Source organism: Adiantum capillus-veneris, chromosome 28 (assembly GCF_014529385.1).
Source record: "Adiantum capillus-veneris isolate H3 chromosome 28, ASM1452938v2, whole genome shotgun sequence".
Classification (NCBI taxonomy): Eukaryota; Viridiplantae; Streptophyta; class Polypodiopsida; order Polypodiales; family Pteridaceae; genus Adiantum; species Adiantum capillus-veneris.
In genome coordinates this window covers 88604562-88624750 of record NC_140958.1, presented here as the reverse complement: position 1 = coordinate 88624750, position 20189 = coordinate 88604562, and positions in this window count along the sequence as shown.

Sequence of the window (20189 nt, the reverse complement as noted above, 5' to 3'; positions counted from 1 at the left end):
GGTTCTAACCTCTGAAGCCATGAGATCCATCAATTTGGAAATATTTAACGAAGCCTTTTGGGCTTGAGTACCTTGATGTGGGGAAGATGGGATCTCTATTTCTTTGATAGGGTCAGGTAGTCCCTCTGTAAACATTCTTTCCATAAAGAAGTGAGTACGTCCACTTTCCCATGACTTTAAGTCACTTTCTTGGATGACACTAGGTATGGCTAAGGGTCTAACTACTTGGTGAGGTTGTTGTTGCATAGGGAACACTGTGTCTGTAATCTGGATCTGCCTAGGTGCTGTCTCTAGATATCTTCTACCAAAATCCTTAATTGCTTGACTCGCTCGATCTCCTCTGTAGGGTTTGGGTAAGTTCCTATCTTCTTCTTGGATCCTGGCCATTGTGGCTCATGATGATCTTCCTTGCTGGTTTCTTTCCTAGTGGTCGTTTTGGTCTCCATGGTTTCCCCTGAATCAGAATCCTCTTTAGTCGTTCATATATACGGGGTCGTCATCAGTCTCTATGTTGGTCTTTGAACTGGGGTCTGACTGCACTGCATTTTGCGATCTCTTCCTTCAAGTTTTCTTCTTCTTCTGAGATTGACCAATTGATGCCGTGTCTCTTTCTTCAGTCTCTATGTTGGTCTTTGAACTGGGGTCTGACTGCACTGCATTTTGCGATCTCTTCCTTCAAGTTTTCTTCTTCTTCTGAGATTGGCCAATTGATGCCGTGTCTCTTTCTTCAAGATTATAATTTTGTTTTTGGAGCATGGATTGTGTGAGTACGTTTACTGGTACCACATGTGTACTTTGTGATGGCTCCTCAGTAACCTTAATCAAGTTTAATGGCGTGATCTTTGGTGCATTTGGATTATTTGGACATTGGGCAACCAAATGATCTATGCCACATTGATTACACATGAGTATCTGTATTGTAGACGTGCTATCTTGATTGGTTTGCATTAGTGCGGAATTATTTTGTAGCCTAATAGGACACTCAGCCACACGATGTGGACCTCCACACTCATAGCATTGAAGAGGTGGTCTCTTGGCAGTGTAATTGATATTTTGGCCTCTTGTAGCAGGAGCAACTACTTGATAAACAGGTTTGACTTGTCCCCAATAGTCCTCCATGTAGTATTGTGGACTTTCTTCAAGCGCATCCATCCCATAGGCAATATTAGGGTCTATATCTTCCTCACAGCCTTCCAAACAAGCAATAGATGACTCACAACCCACTTGATTCACAGAAGTGATTCTTGGATGTGGTGGTTGCGGTCCTAGCACTGGAGGTGGTAAGGGTGTTGTTTGAACAACATTTTGGGCCCTAGGGATCATGTGTTGTGACGTTTGTTCAAGAGGTGGGACCGGCATCAATGCAGGCACTCGAGGTGTGGCTGTACATGCTAAGGTAAGTCTATTGGCCATCGCGCGCTTAAATACTATGCATCCTTAGCTTGATGACCATAACTCCCACAAGCATTGCAATTACCATTGAATTTCACTCTAAAAGTAGGGCATTCACTGGTACTATGCGGACCATAGCATACTGAGCACCATTGTTGCTCCCTTCTTGGATACATATGATTGTTTTCCGGAGCACGATTGTCTCTAAGACTCTCTTGAATGGCCTTGGTGAGATCTGCTAAAATCATATCAGATATCTTTTTCTCTTTAGCAATAGGCTTTAGGGTCATTGGTTGATGCCCCGATGCTTGCGAGCTAATAGATTTAAGCTCAACAGACACTCTTTCTCCTTAAATCATTAAATTATCCTCTAATTGGATCTCATTGGTGGTGATTGCTTCCCAAGTGGTGATACCTCTAATGACTAGGGCATTGTAGATATCCTCATGTCGTAATCCCCTAATGAATCTATCGAGCAATTGGTTATTGTTGAATCGCTCTGGATTACAACGAGAATTCAAATGCTTTAAGCGACTAATAAAGTCTCTGGATTACAACGAGAATTCAAATGCTTTAAGCGACTAATAAAGTCTCTCACTGACTCTCCTTCCTCTCGTTGGGCTTTCTGGAGCTAAGAGGCTACACCCCAAAGAAATCCCTCTCGTATGTATTCTTTCAAGAACAATCTCCTAAGAGTAGGGTAAATCATTTTTTCTTCCACCCTTAGGGTTCTATACCAATCCCCTGCCTTTCCACTTAAGCTTAGGCTGCCTTTCCACTTAAGCTTAGGCTTAAAGCATTACTCTTATGTAGGTCATTGTGTTCTCCTAGAGAATCGCATATTTGTTCAAACACTTCTATATGCTTTCTCACATCCCCATCTCCACTAAATTTTTGTGTGAGCTTGGCTATTTGTACTGCCTTACTTCTAGGCTCTCTATCAGGCATGTTATGCATATTATCATCAATAGATCGACCGATAGCTTGAGCAAATGTTGCCAAGTCACATAAGTGAGCACGTGAGTGAAGGTGCTCCAGAGACTACATGTGGAGTAGGTATTGGCATTGGGCTTGGCGCATAGGAAGCCCTTGGGTTCCATGTTCGGTATGGTGTTGTGCCATGTGGTGGTGCAAAGTTAATATGTGTGGCCCTAGGGATAGCAGACGTCGAATGTGACATGCTAATGCCAGCTGGCATGGTACCATGGAAATAAGATCTTGGGTGTTGTGGTTGTGGAGCATAGGTTGTTGAAACAATGGGAGGGGTAGGGACTACATGAGTATGAGGACCCATGGGTGTATACGATTGGTACACACTTGTAGGTACTGTTGCAGGCATTGAGCTACCATGTAGTGGTGCTTTACTAACAAATGAGGTCCATGGCATGTTTCTTGGCATGCCCATCATTGGGGTAGGCATGGTAGCCGTAGTGTCATCAAGGGAAGGATGAGCTAGACTTGGAAAGATAAAGCTATCACTTCTGGGCTCAGATTGCATTGAGACCCCTAGCAAAACAACATATGGAGGATCCATCGGACTTATTGAGGGAGTCTCCATTTGTGATAAGGTTGGTTATTTAGCCTTCTCTGTATCCAAGAATCTCATGAGACCCGTTGAAGGCATGTTGATCCCCTTGTTCTGTCTCTCTAACTCAAACGATCTCACAAACTCTTTGTTGTTGATCCTCCACACTAGTAGCACCCGTTGTGGATTGTACGACATCTAACCAACCCACATGATAGGTATGACCTGTTTATAGGTCGATTAGTTTTTCCATTTGTAATTCCTACTCCCAGTTTTCATTTAAGAATGCTCCATCTAGGCTTGAGGTGCTAGGGGTGTCCTTTGAGCTAGATGCATTGTTGCTTTCTAGGGGTTAGCCCTTAGCGGTTGCTAAGTCAGGAGCACTCGATTGCTCTCCTAGCAAGGATATTGACATAGGGGCTTTCTCTTTTAACTCTCTTTGCTACTTTGTCTTGCGTAAGCTCTCGATTTTCTTTTACCTAGCCGCAATGATATATCACTCAACCTCTTGCACTTCGGGAAGGCTTCCACCATCATGTAATATGACCTCGGAGGGGAATAACTCTAAAGAGTCAGCGGGTGCAGTGAATGAAGTATTCACCTGCACACTCTCTAAGAGCATGGGGTCTATGTTGGTCATGAATGGAGAATTTACTTCCCCACCCCCCTCATTTACATCGTTAGCTCCATGTTCGGAGCGAGTGGCTCTATAAAGGTTTCCTTCAAGCGGCTATGCACGCTCGGCTCGGACCGTGGGTCCATGGCATGCATGTCTTGGCTTGAGCTATCAAAATTAGGCATTGGGTAACCCTCCATGACATCATAGTTAGAGGAAGAGTCACTAGCCGCTATGTTTGGGTCTTGGTTTGTACTACCTTGGGTCCCCCGTCGAGGGCTCGGAACCTAAGGTAGGTGGATATTGAGAACTCGCGTAAGTCAAAATTATCTCTAGTTGCTCGACCTCTAGCACATGACTAGAGCGTAGATGCATATGTCTTTGGCACCCTACAAGTGTCAGTGAATAACCTCAAAGGTTAACCGCTTACTTTTTTAGGCGTTTTACACCTCGTTTTCACTCTTTTTTGATGTTTTTTAGTGTTTTTTTTGGCCTGTTTTCAGATTAGAGTGTGTGATAGCTTGAAACAAGCGTATTGCTCAGGGGATTGTGGTGTGCTTTATAGCATAGTGCTTGGTTACCTGAAGCTTTGTTGGTCCTCAAAAAGGTTGATTTTTACCTACGTGTGAGGCTAAAATACATAATTTTAAAGGGGGACTGAGGCCTGAACCTGAGCGTGAGCTTGGGCTTGGTTTTGGGCTTGGGTCTGGGGGATATTCCCAATCCCAATCCTACCTTTAAATTTTTTATTAAAAAATTACATATTTTTTTTCTTCTAGCCTCGTTGCGGCCGCGCTGTGCACGAGAGCACACACACACACTTAACCTACCTACTTATCACTAATACAGCTATTGTTACACACTAACATACTACTACAACAACTCATTAGCTAACATAACTACTTAATGTACTTTACATAGAACTAACATTATGGATCTACAACCTTAATACTAACACTTTATCATAGAGAAAACACAGTACCTTTCAATTTCTTATTAACAAAATAATACACAACAGCAAAACAAACTCCTTCTTCTCAACACACACACCTTCCTTCTCTACCTTTCCTACAATTGAAATTGCACCACAAAACAACAGAGAGTGTCATTCAAGCTTAGTGTATGGCATTTCCTTGGCAACGACGCCAAAAATGTGTGCATCTGTCGTACGTGTCAATGCAAGGAACTTGCCGATACACTGTGTGCGAGCCATATATGGCTCCAAGCATGTAGCTAGCCTAAACTAGTAAGCTCAAAGATGGCGATGGTGTGTCACGCATCGCTCTACGCTTCCTGTCGTGGAGGATTCCTTGCTGCGAAGAAGAGTGAGACGTTGCTTCGCCGGCGCCGTGCCGCCGCAATGCTCGATCACACACACCCTCTCTCTCTCAAGAACACACAGACACACTCTAGTACACAAGGGAGATGGAGAAGGAGATGGAGCAAGAGCACTCTTCTTGCATTGCACAAATGAGAGAATGAGGTATTTTAGGTTTAGATTGACTTTTATATGGGCTTGCCCGTTCACATTTGGACGCCCACACTTAGCCAATCCTACCAAACAATATAGGTTCCAGTTTTAGAGTGCACCTCTCATCGATGATCACTCTTAACCATTCCTATTGAACCAACAAGCCCGGTACCTAACTCTACTAAATAAATAATACGGCGTCTATCGTAGGTGATAGGGTGTCCGTGAGCCATGAGTGTTAACATCATTCCTCTCCATCTCTGACTCAAACTTGCTCCTTCCATGGCTTCTCTCACCCTCTTCACCATTACCCTCCCCTCTCACCTCCATAGCTCTCATATGAACTCTACACCCTCTATATGTCTCTATCTAAGTACTTCCAAAGTACAATTCTATCTTACCCCTTATCTATATACATCAAATTCAGCATGTAAACCATGCTTAACCTTTGAAAATTGAGAGATGGGTGAAAGCATGTTAACCTGTCGCGCTTTTTGTGCTAGTTAGCAGTTTCAAGTTAGCACATCTTCGAAAAGTTGAGCGTCTGGTAAATTTTTTACAAATAATATCAAAATTTTTCGGAGGTTGTACATTTGGATTCCTTGTTTCAAGTGCTTTCTATTGATATCTCATATGTCATAGATCTTGGAGATGTAGCTCAAGTTATTGTACTAGTTAGCATATGTCAAAATTGTGTTAGTTAGCATTGTCTGGGACATGAAAAAGCATGACAAGTTAACATGCTTTCACCCAGATCTCATCAACAAAATTTCCATTTTCATCATGGTAATCAACCTTGGCGGCGGTGGCATAAAGAGAAGGAGGAAGAAGAAAAGACTGACGGTCATCTTTTATGGTCTACACAAGGGTGAGTCCAAACTTCTTTAATGCTTCATGATCACAAGAGTTCCCTCACTTCATTCACCCATCCTTTATCAACGACTCAACTCATTCTATCCATTGCAAATGTATCATTAACATTTTAGTGATTACTTACACTAACCATTAACCTATTAACATAAAATATCCATTGACCTAACCTTAAAAAGCACTTCACCTCAAGACATGTACATAATAAACTCTGTGTGTGTGTGTGTGTGTGTGTGTGTGTGTGTGTGTGTGTCTCCTTTCATAACACTCTAATTTCACTCTATCTACCATCAATAATGCCTTTCTATTGAGCCCAATTCCATGACTCAAGTAGACAAAGAAGGCTCACTATATTTTGATACTAAAAAAAAATCATAATCTTGAGTTGATTAGATTGTAAATTAAGATTTCCAATGATCTTAATGAAGGGTCTCCAGGCTATAAATAGGCCCTTCTCTCTCTCTTGTAAATCATCTCCAATAGCTCACAAATCCCCCAACACTCTATACCCGAGGAGAGATTTATATGTAGTCATCACCTTGCGAGATTCACACTTGGTGTGAGAGAAGCTTCGATGCCATGCATTGCAAAGTGAGAGAGTGTGAGTGCCAATCTCAAAAGACTATTGTATGCTCTTCCACTATCAACAATTGAGATTTTGGTGCTTCAAAAGAGTGCTTGGATTCATAATCTTTGTCCTTCGACTTGTGTTGGCGATGTTTAGCATTCACTAAGCATTGAGTTAGTTGTGTGCAACCTCTACAATAGCGTCATAACAAACCATCTCCATTTGCAAGTCACAAATGAGGTATTACACAAGTTCCCATTCCTCTCTTTGTTCCCTTTGCTCTAGCTCTCTCTTTCTCTATTTGGTGTGAGATTGTTTGTGTGTGCTTTGTTGCACCTCTACTTGGTCGTCTTGTGACAAAATATCTCTTGCGTTCTAGTTTGCATCCCATAACTAGGTGGTGCCCCTTCACTTGTTTATTGATTGTGGATTGGTTGTTGTTTTTTCTTGCTTGTGGTTGACCTAGCCCCAATTGAGTAGCATGGGAGCCTTGAGGGGTGCTTAGAGGTCACCTGCTCACCCCGAACCACCTTAATTTTGGTGCCCCTACTGAGGAGGGCTTGTGTATGTTGTTGTGAATACTCAGCCTTTAGAGTAATCAAGTAGCTTGCATGAATCACAAAAATTGGTATGACCCATTTTTTCCCATTACAAGGAAAAAGGTGCATATCATTGTAAGCACTAAATTACAATTTCAACAAGTAATTCATAGAATTTTGGGCCCTCTTAGGTTAGCCAAGATAAACGCTTCAGTAAATCCTTTTATTTTGTCTCTCATTAGGTATGACCTTAGTTTGGACGTCTATATTTTTGTTTTGTTTTAAATATTAGTTCATGCATACATTAGGAAGAGAAGGGGTCTAGGAGAGCCTCTGTATTGGCAGTTTAAGAAAGTTAAACCTTTAGTATTAAGAAAGTAACCAAAGGACAAATTTTGAATTCAAATAGGCAAAACGGCTAGTTTTGACGAATCCACATTGGTATGCACACAATTTGGATGCTTTACTGTGGGTTTTATAGCAACATTGTATTACTTCCAACCACATGCATATTGTTCACAAAAAGGTTACATGGTTGTGTGGTATTGCTTGCACGAGTTCTGAATCCTAGAAAATTCTTCTTTTTCCTTGGGACTTGTGAGGAGTCTTTCTTAAATGGATGAATTAACAATGGTATTATGCTATAAGTTTACTAACTTTTTAGGCTTGTTGAGTGCAAGTGGCATCATAATAGGATAGTTTAAGAGTGAGTGCCATATAGAGATATTGTCTATTTATCGATTGAGTCTAGAATATGCGCTAAACAAGGTGAGAAAAATAGGGCGTCTCATGTTTGGTGCCATCTTGATGGCTGTTCTTGTTAAGGTTTCTATGGTGTGTGTCACAGTAGTGCAACGGGTATGGAGTTATGCCATGAAAGGTAAAGCAAGCTTGGATTTGGGAGAAGATCATGGTAGTGCTATAGGGGATGATTCTCTATCTTCTTTGGCCGAGGATGAAGTGGAAGAGCAGGCGGATGCAGTTGACAAAGCGGTAGTGCTGATTGATCTTGAAGGGCCAATCGATGATGAAGGGCTTGATGACACTATATTGAGTTCTAAGAGGAGGTCCATTAGAGCATGGAGTCAATGGTGGTTCCAATGTAGCACGTGTGCTCTATGGCAAGTGAAGAAGATTCACAAGATGTGTCTAAGCTTTCTAAGGAGGTGTGCGCTCCTTGCCGCACTGTCGAAGCAAGGGCCTTGCCTAACACTGTGTGCGAGCCACAGACGGCTCCAAGCACACAACTAGCTTAACTAGTAAGCTCAAAAGAGGGCAATGGTGTGTCACTCACCGCTCTATGCTCCTGCCGTGGAGGATTCCTCGCCGCGAAGAAGAAGGAGATGCCGCTACGTCGCGCTCAACCACTTCACCGCCGTCGTGCCGCCGCAATGCTCGATCGCACTCTCTCTCTCTCTCTCTCTCTCACACACACACACACACACACACACACACACACACACACACACACACATACACACACACAAGGAGGTGAAGAAGAAGAAGATGGAGATGGAGATGGAGCAAGAGCACTCTTCTATTGCACAAATGAGAGAATGAGTGAATTTTAGGTTTAGTTGGCTTTTATATGAGCTCACCCCCATTCACACTTGGGCGCCCATGCTTAGCCAACTAATCCCTTGAATTTCCCAGTTAGAGTGCGCCTCTCATCCGCGATCACTCTTACCCTTTTCCTATTGGTCCGACAAGCCCGGTACCTGACTCTACCAAATACATAATACACGTCCGTCGTAGGTGATGGGGTGTCCATGAGCCGTGAGGGTTAACATGCCCCCCTTCCTGATGTAGATTCCGTCCTCGGAAGCTATTGAGTTGAAGCTCGTGCGTCGAGGTGGAAGAGCATTTGAGATGAATGTCCTTAGCCTTCTTTAGTCACTGCAAAATCAAACAACATTGGCACAGTAATTGCATTCTCATAAGTGATTAAAAAGCATATGCAGTTTTAGGTAGACAAATTGATTGGTAAAAGAATTTCAAACAATTTGTCAGCAATAAGCATTAAATTGCAATGTAATCAAATGCATAAACAGATGTAAAGGTAAAACATTAAACAAGTCTAGGGTCGCTAATTTAACGGTCGAAAGGCACTAGAGATCGACTATTAATACCATGGATAAGCTTCTTAATTTTCTCTGGTTAATTAAGTTGTTTAATCGCGAGAGCCAAGTATTTCATGTTTGAGGGCTGACTAGAGGCTATACCTAGAGGACCTTGTAGTTAAGCTACGATAAAAGGAATTTCTCATGAAATCATCGCCTGACTGATTACCTTTTCTTTGACCCCCCAAAGTCTTTTCACAATGATTCAATTTGATGTGTGTGCTTATTTTGTATGCCTTGGGTTTTTTGCTTTTCAAGGAAAAGCGCCCACATTGGGAACCTCTAGGGCTCTAGTACCATAGGCAATACATGTGAGTGAAGTACCGAATCAAGCTGAGATTTCTCTTCCAGCTCAAGATTTTACAATGTGGCACTTTGATTTTTTGTTTGTTCATTTTTGTAACTTTGGGGGGTCATATAACACTGATACACCTCCCCAGGCTCATCACACTAGTAAACTCCCTTTATAATACTTAAGCTAGAGGTCAATAGGGACTAAGCCCACTAGAAAGCCCTAGTACATTTCACACAATGCTGCCTAAATCGGATTAAGAACCTAACTAACCATTAATTATTAGGAAGGCATTCCCCATGGTATTAAGAGAAGATCTCTAACACCTAACTTGGTCAAACTAGCTTAGTCGGACTTGCTTGATGTTTAAACCTAGACAAGGGATTATGACAAAAAAGACATTGAATTAAATGTTTGATACTAAGAAAATGTGCTGGATATTATGCTACCAATCACAATCAAAGCAGACAATCATAGATGCAAAAAAGATAAGGGACAATGCTAATGGACAAGAAACACCTGTTTGTGTCGATGGTGGCGCTTGATCTGAAGTGTGAACGAGAGAAAGGTTGCATGAAGGTCCAAATCCTATCAATAGCAATACGCTTCTGTACACACTAGGAAACAAAAGGAATACCTCCAGGAGGCACATTAGTGGGAAAAGGTACCAACACTTATTGAACACAACAAAAAACATAAGGAACCCTAACCTAATTAGTTGCACTCCCCCTAGAGAGTCAAGGGAATAGGATATTGTAGAGGTTGGGGGGAAACCTTAAGGCAAAACCCCTATCCTCGTCGTCGAGATAAACAAAGTCATCATCCATGAGACCATATGTGCCATCCGTGGAGTCCTCTAAATTTTCTTCTTCATCATAGGTGCCCATGTTTACTAAGAAGGTCACTAGACGCCTATAGTCATCTTGGTCAAAAGGGTAGGCTTGTGCAATGGGAGAAACGCTCTCTACTAAGTATGGATCAGACGTGGTCAAGAGACGTACCAGCCATTCTAACTCCTCAAAATTCCCCTCACATGCTAACGTACCTATCAAATCCCATTCACATGCAAGCACTGGAAAGACCATGTGAAATATTTGTGAAAAGTAACGAGGGTACCTCTCACCCAAGGCAGGAGTGGATGACTCTAGCGTACTAGCCATATCTGTACATGCAAATAGATGATGGTTAGAGTGCAAATATTACAAGGGTCGTGTTCTTGTGCATAATTTGCTTTTATGATTTTGTGTTATGGCTCTTGCTCTTTTACTTTTTTATCTTGTTTTTGTGAGTATAAGGCTTTATATATACATTCCCTAAGATTGGAGATTAAGAGGTCAGGGAGAAAGCTTGAGAGGGAAGCAAGTGAATGATGACTGTCAGCAAACACTCCCCCCTTCCTTGGGTAGATCATACCGTTTGAAATGAGCTCGTCACCCTTTGAAACCAATTGTTCCAGTTGGTAATAGGTGAGGATTTTTGCCAGTAGTTTTCTATTACCCTAGGTGCCTCGTCAAGTTGCAAGGGTGGTAAGGTACTCTCCCAGGATCGAACTTGAAGTGGTTCATCAGGTGATTCTTGAACACTAGGAGGTGTGGATTCTTTTGTAGCTTCATGGAGGTCCACTACTATAGATGGAGGCTGTGTAGAAGCTTTTACCTCTATGGATGTATTACATGAGGAGCTAGAAGCTTCATGGAACTCCCCCCTTCCTGAGCTAGGTGGAATAAATTGGTTTTGCCTTGGAGCCCAAACTAGCTCTGGACTAGGTGTGTAGCATTCTGTGATCTTTCCCTTCCCACGGTCTGCCATTGGCTTTAGCGTTACACTGTTTGACTCATATGGGTTTGTTGTCGATAGGGAAGGACACATTTTACGTTTAGGTACCCAAATTTGCTCATTTCCATCATAGTAGCCTTGGGCTTCTAATAGTCGTTTTGGAATCCATCGTGATTTGGTCTTGAATCTCCTAGAGCGCGCTCTTGGTTCTCCAGGGAAATTTTTTCTTGGAATGGATGGGAGGGTTGAGGTAGTTGGAAGTAAGGCCTTGGGGACCCATTGATATGTACTCTTAGGTCGTGCAGGTTGAGTACTTGCAATATTACTGCTTGCTGCAACTACAAGTGTTGAAGTGCTAGGTTCATGGGTAGCCGGCAAAGACGAGTTAACCACCTTGGCTTGTGAATGTTGGCTATCCTTCAACTTTGCTAGAGTTTACAACGTAGGTGACTTTGCTTGAATGATAGGGGTAAGAGTCGGTGGTCGCGTCATGACACTACAAGTATCCCAATCAATAGTGCATTTGGTTTCCAACATCCACGTGCGTCCCAGGTTTATGTTGCCTTCCATAGCTCCCGCGTGAATGACTAGAAACCTCTGCAGTATGCTTCCATTGTCATAGACAACAGGGGTCTGAAGGACTCCAAGAATAGCAGTTTTCTTTTTATTAATGCCCTTGACTTGCATCGTACTTGGGGATAGGGTCGGTTTCCCTAATTGACACCAAACTCCATAGAATAACAAATTGTGTTTAGCTCCCGTATCTAATAAGGCATTGTATAGTACTTTCCCATAGGGGCTATTTAGCTCAATTGGGTATCGTAGGGGTGGCTCAGATTATAATGAGTCGTCATCTGTGTCCTCGAAAAATGCTTGCGTGATTCCCAGATTAGCCTCTCGTTGGTGTCTAAGATGTTGTTGTCGTTCTCGAGCCTCAACTCTTGCTTGGATTTTTTTAAGCTCTGCTTGTTCCTTGGCAGCCTTCTTTTGATGGATGGCTTGCAACTCTTCCTGGCTTAGAGGATCATAATATCTTTTGAATTTACTCCCATTAAGGAATCCAATGGTTTCAACTCCATCTAGAGTCTCCACACAAATGGTACCTTGCGGGGTAATTTCACACACTCGATATGGTCCCTTACCAGCGTATTTCAATTTCTTCTTTTCATTACGTACCCCGTACATAAGAACTTTATCACCAACCTTGATGTCTTTATCCTTTAAATGGCTATCAGACCACTTCTTTCTCCTATCCTTCTCCACTAGAGCATTTCGCACAGCTAATTGCCTCTCTTCATCTAACCTTTCCAGGATATATAATCGCTCCACTAAGGGGTTACCATCCCAACCTTCTTGAGAAGCTACTCGAAGACTAGGAATGACAAACTCCCATGGCATAACTACTTCTTGGCCATACACCATCTTAAACGGTGTGCAATTAATAGCAACTTTATACGCAGTACGATAAGCCCATAAAGTTGATGTAAGCTTTAGGTCCCAATCAGTGCGATGAGCCTCAACTGTCTTTGTCAAAATGGAGATGAGAGTTTTGTTGGTACTCTCAGCTTGGCCATTTGCTTGGGGATAATAGGGTGTAGACTTGTGGTGAGATATCATGAAGTTTGATGTGAGTTCTTTTATTACTTCATTTATAAAATGAGTTCCATTGTCACTCACAAGTTCAAAGGGGCATCCAAAACGTGTGATAATGTTCTCAAAGAGGAACTTAGCTGTTGTTTTTGCATCCGCCTTCCGTGTTACTTTTGCTTCAGCCCAGTTGGTTACATAGTCGGTAGCCACAATGATATATCGTGATTGCGTGTTACGTGCAGCCGGACTAATCGGTCCTACAAAGTCTAAGCCCCACTTTTCAAATGGTTGGGTTACCTTGATGGGATGTAGAGGCATCCTATCACTTCTTTGTGGCTTCTTGAAGCGTTGGCATTCATCACATCCCTTTGCAAAAAGTGATGCATCCTTAAACAGAGTGGGCCACCAATAGCCTGACTGTAAGATCTTTCGGGCAGTCAACTTTCCTGAAAAGTGACCACCAGCTACGCCCATGTGTGCCTCTTGTAGAATATATAAATACTCATCCTCGCGGGCACAGCGTCTAAGAACATCATCTTTTCCTCTCTTATAGAGAGTTCCAGCCAGTAAGCAATAGGGTTTGCATTCCTTGATTAATTTTCGAGCTATATCTTTTCGCAGTTCTTTGGGTGGAAAACCATTAACTAAGAAGTTAACAATCTTTTCACTCCATTCAGGCATTGTCTCAACAATGAACAGAGGAGTATCAGGCAATTCATCATCAACCCCCGTAGGAGCTTCGCCATTAGGGATACGAGATAAATGATCTGCCATGACATGTTTCCTCCCAGGCCTCACAACAATGGTGAAGTCAAACTCGAGAAGAATTAACAACCATCGTGTAATTCGACCTGTGGAACACGGCTTGTTTATCAAATATAGCAATGCTTGATGATCAACATAAAACACAAACTTGGTAGCAAGAAGGTAATAGCGAAATTTCTTTACTGCGTAAATCATAGCTAGACCTTCACGCTTTGTAGTAGTGTAGTTCATCTCGGCATCATTTAATTGGCGACTTGCAAAGCTAATAGGGTAGTCCAATTTATGTTCTCCTGGTTGAGTTAGAACACACCCAATAGCAAAATTTGATGCATCAATATGCACATGAAAAGGTACATTCCAATCAGGTGTTCGCAGGATTGGAGCACTTGTTAGGGCCTTCTTTAATAACTCATAAGATTGATGACATTCTTCCGTCCATTGAAACTCGATAACAAGCTTGTACAATGGACGCGCTATCTCGGCAAAGTTTAAAATAAACCTTCGATAATAACCAACATGGCCCATAAATCTTTGAACTCCTTTATAGTCAGTAGGTGGTGGCGAATCGGCAATGGCTTTAATCTTACTCTCATTTGTGGATATCCCGTTCTTGGAAACTATATGCCCTAGAATGACTCCATGCTTAACCCAAAATTGGCATTTGAAAGGGTTCAATGAGATGCGATAAAATCTGCACCTTTCAAATATTTTTCGTAGATATAACAAATGCTTCTCCCAAGAAGAATAAACACAAAGGTCGTCTAGGAAATCTTCACAAAACTCCCTTAGAAATTATTTAAACGCAGTGTTTATTAATCGTTGGAATGTAGCAGGGGCATTTGTTAAGCCAAGAGCCATAACACAAAATGCAAACACTCCAAACTCTGTGATAAAAGCAGTTTTAGCTTGGTCCTCTAATGAAATTGTGATTTGATTGTAACTAGAGTACCCATCTAAAAAGCTATAAGCTTCCTTGCCTGCAACTCTCTCAAGCACATGTTCTGAATATGGCAAGGGATAATGATCTCTCCTAGTAGCTGCATTAACTTTCTTGAGGTCCACGCACACTCTTAGTTTTCCATTATTTTTTGGCACAATGACTATTGGAGAAACCCATTCTGAGTGCTCAATAGGGTATATGAATCCACATTGGATAAGTTTTTCAATCTCCTCTTGTACAATTTTGGCGTACTTAGGATTCATTGGATAGGGTCGTTGCTGGACGGGTTTAGCAATGTTGATCATGGGAATTGTATGTTGCACCACAGAAGGTGGAACGCCCTTCATGTCATGATATGTCCAAGCAAAGATATCCTTGTATTCCTTGAGGATCTCCTTAAGTACAGCCTCTTCAGTTTCGGTAAGGTCTTGAGCAATAAAGATTGGTTTAGACTCCTCACCTGGTTCTGCTAATTCTATCTCTTTAACTACCGCTGGACCATCATAGACTCCACTGCTTCCATTGGTAGGTATTCATTGGGCTTTGGCATACACAACCTTTCGCTCCCCCGTGGTATAAGATTTAAAATGTTCAGGAGCCGTATGTAAGTCAGCAGGCTCTTGTCATGACGGAGACCTTTCTTTTAGTTCTGCGTCCTTTTGTTGTTGTGCTAACTCTTGGTTTTGACGTCTTCTTATAGTTTGACTCAATTTTGGCTCTGTAACCTCCAATTGAGCGAGGTTAATGGGTCGCGGGCTGCACCACATGACACTCTGGAGATGTTCACCCTAATTGTCTACTAGCTTTCGATGAGCATCACATGCCCCTAGATAGCTAAGCCATTCTGCAGTAGATCTTTCCTTGTTTATCCTAGCTCTCACATTTGCTCGATATCGTCGTCTCTTATATGACCTTTGTTTCTTGTTAAGGTTTTGATTTTGGTAAATGTTTGAACTCGACTCGCCTGATAGGTCTTCGCTTGTATCTTCTTCACTCTCATATAAATTACCATAGATGGTCGTACTAGGCCTTGAGTGTTCAGTTTCTATACTTGTTTCACTCGATGTTTCCTCAGGTTCTGAATCCATTTCTCCCTGAGATTCCGTTTCTGATGTGTATTGGCCTGAAGCCTTTGAGGAATCATCGGTTTCACTCTCAGGTAGGTGTGCCTCTTTCTTATCATCGGATGTTACATGCGCTACACCTAACATGTTTACTGGTGCAATGTGTGGTATCTCTTCCCCATCTGGTGTTACCCAGGTTGTTCCTCTAGCTCCCCATGTATCTATAGTTACCGCTAGGTGTACCCAATCGACATTGTCTGACTCAGCCATTCCGGGTAGGATATCCATATAAGGAGAGTTCTCCCCAATATCCGTGTCTTCGTTACACGTGTAACAATACTGTAATAGAGCTGAGTGAATTGTTGTGTCTGATCGATTATCAATGATGAATTTATTTCCTAGAGGATGCGTTCGATCACTTAAAAGATCAACTCGAATGACAGAGTCTTGGAACTGTAAGTAGACGTGGCTTTTGGACCAGTCATGCACCATTTTTGCTTCCCTCATGAATGGACGCCCTAAGATCATCTCAAATGACATAGGATGCTTGGAAAAATCCATAACAATGAAAGTCTGCCTTACCTTGTGTCCCAAGACCTTGATTATGAGATCCTTTAGCATTCCAATAGGCGTAACAATAGATCCATTAGCCATTTTTACCACTACGCTTGTGGCTTCAAGGTGAGGTCGCCCCATAGACTCCCAACAACTCTTTGTCACCATGCTGACTTCCGCACCACCGTCAAGGACCCCCTTTATAGTTAATCCTTTAGTAGTGATTGGTAGCGTAGCATTAGATTCATCACCTTCAAAGTATTGCCCCAACTTGTTAACGGGTACTTCAATTACAGATTCATGTCCCGCTAGGTTAGATGGTGGTGCTAAATGTTCCTCATCATTCATTACCGAGTCAAGTTTGTTCATATGTGCAAACTGTGGTAATCTGGCCTGTAATTCTCCATTGAGAAGCGCTCGCAGTGATAGGAATAATTCTGGATCTCTGTATAACTTAGATATGATAGTCGTACGTGTTTCTGAGGACATGAAACCCATTAGCTTAGCAACATTTAATGGCATCTTGTGGGATGTAGGACCCTGACAAGAGAATGGTGAAGATGGAATCTCCACTTCCTCAAGGGGGTCGGGCATTCCCTCATTGAACATTCTGTCTAGTAGGAAAGGTGTGTGTCCACTTTCAGATGTCCTACCCTCACTCTCTTCCCGAATGTTACTGGGTATAGCTAACGGCCTGTAGTTCTTGTGAGGTTGAACTTTTGTGGAAAACACTGTGTCCGACATCTGGATATGTTTGGGTTCAAGTTCTAATTTTCGTTGACTTTCTTCCACCAAACCCCTCAGTTGTTGGACTCGTTCAATTTCCACTGTTGGGTTTGGATAGGTTCCAATCTTTCTCTTGCAATCCTCATTTTTTGTCTCTCGTGGCTTATCTTGGGGGTTCGCAACTGGGTGGTTTAACTTTGAATACTCTTTTGGTGTTCGTCGTTCCCTCTCGTGATCCTCCTCACTGACTTTTTCCTTTGTAGTAACAGTTTTGGTCTCCATGGTCTCTATCGAATCCGAGTCATCCTCAGGGTCATTCATATACACGGGATCCTCTCCTGTCCCTATGTTAATCTTTGAACTAGTTTTTGAGCTAGAAGCATTAAGGGATTTCTTTCTTCGTGTTTTCTTCTTTCTCACTCGGCCAATGGATGCAACATCTCTCTCTTCAAGGATGTAATTTTGCTTTTGGAACATCGACCGTGTGAGTGCATTCACTGGTGCTATGTTTATAGTTGGTGGTGTCCCATCAACAATCTCTATTATGTTCAATGGTGTGATTTTCGGTGCGTTTGGATTGTTAGGACACTGTGCGATCAAATGATCTATGCCACAACAATTACAAGTGAGTATTGGCATTGCCAATGCACTCCCTTGACTTGTTTGCATTAGTGCATCATTCTTTTGCATTCTAATGGGGCACTCAGCTACTCGATGTGGTCCACCACATTCGTAGCACTGAAGAGGTGGTCTCCGGGCAAAACTATTAATGTTTTGGCCTCTTGCTGCTAGCGCAGTAGCTTGATATACCGGTTTGATTTTTCCCCAATGGTCTTCCATATAGTACATGGGACACTCCTCAAGCATGTCGACTCCATAGGTGATACTAGAGTCTATGTCCTCTTTGCAATCTACATAAGTACTAGATGACTCGCAACCTATTTGGTTCATAGGTGTAACTCTTGGATGAGGGGGTTGTTGTCCTAGCACTGGAGGTGGCAACGGTGTGGTTTGGACCACATTTTGGGTTCTTGGGACCATGTGCTGTAATGGCAACTGTTGCTCCATGGGTGGGGTAGGCATCAATGCAAGAACTCGAGGTGAGTCTGCCCAAGCTATAGGCGGTCTATTTTCCATGATGCGTTTAAGCATTAGGCAATCCTTCGCTTGATGGCCATACCTACCACACGCGTTACAAGCCCCGTTAAACTTTACTATGAAAGTAGGGCATTCACTCGTAGTATGTGGGCCCAAGCAGATTGAGCACCATTGCTGCTCCCTTCTTGGATACATATGAGTGTTTTGTGGAGCACGATTACCCCTAAGGATTTCTTGGATGGCCTTGGTGAGATCTGCCAAAGTCATCTCAGATATCGTTTGCTCTTTCACGATTAGCTTTATCTTCATTGGCTCATGCCCTGACGCTTGCGAGCTACTAGACTTCGGCTCGGCGGACACTCTTTCTCCTACAATCATTAAATTATCCTCGGATTGGATTGCATTCATGGTGACTGCTTCCCAAGTAGTGATACCTCTAATGACTAGGCCATTATAGATACGTTCATGTTGTAGTCCCCTAATGAATCTATCGAGCAATTGGTTGTTGTTGAATCGCTCGTTTGGATTGCATCGAGAATTCAAATTCTTTAGGCGACTAATGAAGTCTCTCACGGATTCACCTTCTTCTCATTGGGCTTTCTGGAGCTGAGAAGCTACACCCCAAAGTACTCCCTCTCGTATGTATTCTTTTAAGAACAGTCTCCTAAGAGTAGAGTAGATCGTTTTCTCTTCTACTCTTAAGGTTCTATACCAATCTCCAGCCTTTCCGCTTAGGGTCAAACTCAAAGCCTTACACTTATGTAGCTCATTGTGCTCTTCCAAGGAATCGCACACATGTTCAAAGACTTCCATATGCTTTCTAGCATCTCTGTCTCCACTGAATTTCTGTGTGAGCTTAGCTACTTGAACTGCCTTGCTCCTAGGCTCTTTATCAGGTGCACTACGCATGTTTTCCGCAATAGAGCGACCGATAGTTTGAGCAAATGCTGCCAAATCTCCTATTTGAGCAGGTATAATGGGTGTATGTGCTCTTGGAACCACATGTGAGATGGGAGTTGGCCTTGGCCTTGGCCTTGGCATACGCGCGGCTCTTGGGTCCCATATTTCGTATGGTGGTGTACCAGACGGTGGTCCAAAGTTTACAGGCGTGGCCCTAGGCATAGGGGGTGCCTGAAATGGCATGTTATTATTAAATGGCATGGCTCCACTTGTATCAGAGCTTGGATAATGCCATTGTGGATTGTAAGCTCTTGGAATAATCGGAGGTGTAGGAGATACATGAGGCTGAGGTACGACAGGTGCACATGATTGATACATACATGTAGGTATAGCTGGGGGCACTGTGCTACTAGCCATCGGCGCAGTGTTAACAAATGAACTCCATGGTGTACTTCTTGTCATGCTCACCACTGGGATATGCATGGTAGCTGTAGTGTCATTAAGAGAAAGATGAGCTAGATCCGGGAAGGTAAAGATGCCACTTGTGGGCTCAGATTGTACTGAGGCTCCTGGCGAAACAACATATGGAGGATCAATGGGGCTCACTGAGGGAGTCTCCATTTGTGATAGGGTTGGTTGGTTGGCCTTTCCCGTATCCAAGAATCTCATTAGGCCTGTTGAAGGCATGTTGATCCCTGTGTTCTGTCTTTCTAACTCGACAATCCTATGGAGGACATCACAGACTTTCTGTTGTTGCTCATCTATGCTAGTAGCGCCCGATGTGGATTGTAGAACATCTAACCAACCCACATGATAGGTGTGTCCTGTGTACCGATCAGTTAAAGCTTCCGCTTGTAGGTCATACTCCCAATTTTCGTTTAGGAATATCCCATCTAGGCCTGGCGTGCTGGAGGTTTCCCTCAAGGTGGAAGCAATATTGCTCCCCATCGCTTGCCCCTCCGTGACTGCTACCTTGGGAGCACTCGGTTGCTCGGCGGGCATGATTGTTGTCATAGGAGCCTTTGCTTTCAGGGCTTGACTTTGTTCTAGCCTTCGTAGGTTCTCAATTTCCCTCTCCCTTGTTGCTTGCATATAGCGTTCGATCTCTTGCACTTCGGCAAGACTCCTACCATCGGGTAGTAGAACCTCAGAGGGAGATAGTCCTAAAGGATCAAGAGGTGCAGTGGATGGAACATTCACATGCACACTCTCAAGAAGCATAGGGTCTATTTTAGGCATGAATGATGAATTTACTTCCCCGATCCCTTCATTTATTTCATTAACCGCATGTTCGGAGCGAGCAGCTCTACTAAGGGTCTCTTTTAAGCAGCTAAACACGCTGGACCCGGGCCGTGGGCCCATGGCATGCATGTTTTGACTTG